The sequence below is a fragment of the Solanum tuberosum genome, unplaced genomic scaffold (genome assembly GCF_000226075.1).
Source record: "Solanum tuberosum cultivar DM 1-3 516 R44 unplaced genomic scaffold, SolTub_3.0 scf00193, whole genome shotgun sequence".
NCBI classification, from domain to species: domain Eukaryota; kingdom Viridiplantae; phylum Streptophyta; class Magnoliopsida; order Solanales; family Solanaceae; genus Solanum; species Solanum tuberosum.
This window is the reverse complement of record NW_006239118.1, coordinates 951,459-955,286: the sequence shown is the minus strand read 5'-3', so window position 1 is coordinate 955,286 and position 3,828 is coordinate 951,459. Positions and strand designations below refer to the sequence as shown.

The 3,828-nt window shown below is 35.4% G+C and overlaps 1 long non-coding RNA gene across 3 annotated transcripts in view; it reads left to right on the top strand.

Annotated features, from left to right (window-relative positions):
- The window catches only part of LOC107062053 (uncharacterized), an 11,026-nt gene extending 8,054 nt beyond the window's left edge, over window positions 1–2,972 (top strand). The window contains exons 1-3 of one of the 3 annotated variants that reach the window (XR_001474400.1): window positions 847–1,475; window positions 1,564–1,700; window positions 2,700–2,972. This is a non-coding gene — a long non-coding RNA (uncharacterized lncRNA). The other 2 variants (XR_001474399.1, XR_001474398.1) reach the window with 2 other exon arrangements.
- The last annotated feature ends 856 nt before the right edge of the window (window positions 2,973–3,828 follow it).

Sequence of the window (3,828 nt, the reverse complement as noted above, 5' to 3'; positions counted from 1 at the left end):
TAAAGGAAGTGTTTCCTAATATAAGGACAACAATTTCCTCTCTTCTACCGATATGGTAAAAATGACTATTCATTTGCACTTTTTGCAATGACTTTTCATTTTCCCTCCAAAATTGGTTCCCCCATTTTCATTGGTTCTTCCACTTTCCATTTTCTCTTTTTATTTCCCATTCACTATTTCCCATTCATACCTTGCTAAACCCAACAAAAAATAGTAGGGGGCAGTAGCAGTAGCATTCATGCTCTGCTCAACGGAAGTTGCATAAACTTCAAAGGTTTTTCCATGGCATGGTTTAAGCGGGAAGGGAAAAGTTCTGCCAAGTAAATTAGGAGTTTGCACCACTCCATAGTGTTTGGACTTGGGGTGGACTTGGGATTATTGATCTAAGGGGTCGTTTGGAAACTATCTAAGTTATCCCAGAATTATAGTCTTGGGATTATAATCATTGGACTAATTCATCTCACTTGGGAGATGGGATAAAATAATACCAAGTTGGAAACAATGAAGAAACTCATAAATTTAATTTTATCATAGTGGTGGAAACAATGAAACTCATGGAAATGAAGTAATGAGATTTCAAGGATAAGGGAGGGATATCATGACACTCGGAATGTAATACATGAACACTTCACCACTTTCATGTGTAATTGAAGGCAAAATTCACTTATTGAAAAGATTAGTCAGATTTGAAAAACCTTGCCTTGGGAGAACAAATAGAAATTCCCATGTGGAAATAGTTAGTTTTATGGACCTTAATCACTCTAATAGATCCAAAGGAAAAACCCAAATTTTAAAGATCCCCCAAATCCTCATTTAAACCCTTGAGAAGGGTTAGAATCTCATTAAGAACCCATATACGATTGTAAGAATAGTGAATAGTCGTGCTAGGGCTTGGTGAAGTGAAGAATGGGATAAAAATGTGAACTAGTGCTATTCTTTGCATCACAACTTCTCTGATAGAGGTGAAACTTTCCATCACCTATTGTACAAAGATGGAAAGAAATGCCATGACCATCTTTCTGCTCTTTGGTTACCCTGCTGGTTTGTTATATTCTATCCTAAACTTCTTTGTTTTAATGAAATTTTTCTGATACCTAAGAGCTCAGCAGTTCAGTTACCGTAGTTTCAGACATCGTGCTACATATCCATACCTAGACTTGTTGTATTGTTAAACCTTAGATCTGTCATTTGTTGCATTGTTTACTTAAAGCCTAGACCTGTTGCAGGATGCTTGTGGAATGCATACTTCAGTTGTAGAGTTCAGTTGCTTCATTTAGTGACCATTATTTTAGAAAGAACTTGATCAGATACTTTGTTGCTCCATTATTTACAATATACCTAGCTTGTTATCCTTACGCTTCACAAAGGTATATTTTATTGTTTTATCAGAGCAGCGAAGACTTCAATTCTGTCTGATCTAATAAGGAAAAAAAATGCTCAAGAAATGAAATGGATTATGATGATAATTCTGAAAGGTTCGATATTTTTTTGCCAATGTTTAAACTCTGGGATCTCCTTCCATGGCCAATGATGTCAATTTGCCATTGATTTTGTATCATTTAGATATGAAGTTGGGAATTAGTGAAAAGAGCATCTTTCACGAATTCCATCCAGATGCAGAGGACTTGTTCAATGTCACATGCGATTTAAAACTAGTTTGTGAAAAGTTGAGGGACAGAAGTCAACGGCATAAACGCCAGGTTTGCTTCCAGTTCTCATATTGAACCTTATGACATCCTTCGTACCGTGACTTGATACTTTTGGTAGAGATATTGGATCTTCCACCAATTGATTTTAAAGTAAATTTTAAAATCTCATCGTTTTTACCTTGGTGACTAAGGTACATCTTGGCCTACAATTAGGTAGATATTTGTTCATTGCTTGCATTTGGCGACAATTCCTATAGTAACTTCTTGTCCAAGAGATGAGCAAATGCTTTATTTCCTTAATGAGAGTGCTTATGTTGATGGTCTGCTGTTCTAAGTTTGTCTCTCATTTAGAAAGTCACAGATAAGTTATTGGGCATTTTGGGAAGAAAGGATAAGATGACAGGTTTTGTGAAGTGTTGAAAGCCATTCTCAAGCAATGATTAAATGATTTTCCTGGAGAAAGCGCCACAAATGGTCTTGAACTATTGGAGTATGTTCAAAATAGTTGCTTCACTATACATTTACCGGATTTAGTCCTTTAACTATCCCAAATCTTATCAGGTTTGGTCTTTTACTTAATACTTACCGGATTTAGTCCTTTAACTACCCAAATCTTATCCGGTCTGGTCCCTTATACACTTACCGGAGTTAGTCCTTTAAATATTCAAAAACTTATCATGTTTGATCTCTGTCTATTTTTTATACAAATAGCTTATGTTTATATTAACGTAATCCATGCCTCCATGAAAGTAAATTCTTAACCCATTTTTTAGTTGTTTCTCTTTCCTCCATGAAAGTAGGAAAGGGGCTTTCATTTATGTAGAGTACTGCAGTTCCATGAGATGTCTTTGAACTTAGAATGGAAAGCTTCATATCTATATCTGAATTCATTCTCTGAAGTAATTCAATATGGTTATGAGTCTTTCTGAAAAGTTTTCAATGCCTTTTAACACATAGTAAAAAGAATGTAAATTATGTGGATTTAGGATGACTGATGTGTATTTCAAATACTTCAGACTCGAATTCTGATTTTAGTGTATATTTTTGCAGGTTCATTTCTTTTTGCAGAGTGCGCACTGGAGTTTCTGATGAGGAACGCAATACCATAGTAACCCCATAAAAGCCCTATTTCAGGCAATATTTCTGTTTTCTGTTGTACCTTTTATTCTTGCACTGTAAAGAATGTTTTTTTTTAAAACTTTTGGCGATGTCTGAGTTGCAACAGATATAAATTTAGGCATCGGTGTGTTTCTAGTCAGTGGACTTCTGGTTGTCCACTGCATTAATCTTTGTGAGAAATAAAGGAGAGAAGTATTATTGCATCGTGTTGACTATATTATTACACTGAGCCATATTTATAGACGCTAATATAATCATTTTCCATGTAGGACTATTCTAACACTCTCCCTCAAGGTGGTGCATGTTACTGATGTAGCTAATACAAGGACCGAGCAGTTGTTTGATCCAAACTAGCTCGCAAGTTGCTATGACCATTGCTCGATATTCTGCTTCTGCACTAGATCGGGCAACTATGTTTTGTTTCTTTCTCTTACCGGCACCAAAGTATTGCCTAGTAAAAACACAATATTCAGATGAGAAATGTCTATCAAAAGGATCACCTGCTCAATCGACATCTGTATATTCAATGATCTGCTCATGACCTCGATCCACAAAGAGGTCTTTGTATGTTAACACCAAACCAAACTATGAGTCATCGGGTTTATTTTTTCAGCATACCAATCAAATCAAATAACAAGTCTGTTTTTTTTCGATACTTATACTTGTTTCATCGGTTCAATTTGACTTGTACACCCTTAAAATCAAAAACACAATGGTGATTCATAAGAGAAAAAGCTGAGAGCAACTCTAATTCTCTAGATGATTAACATTGAAAGACTATCCATCCACAACCTAAGCTTCCCCTTTAAGTGTAGAATCAAAAAGAAAAAATGTCATGCTACATTATTCTATCACAAATTCACCGTGATTGGAGATAAAAATGAGAACAAGGAGGATGTTATCTCATGTTTAGGAACAATTATGAGGCTGAGAGTTAAGAATTTCGACTTCAATAGCTCCTTACCGAAGAGAAATTGAACTCAATAATACAAAAAATAAATGAAAGTGCTAAATCATTTTTGAGAGAGTAGTTGAAATGGGAGGAGGCGACATCATGAAC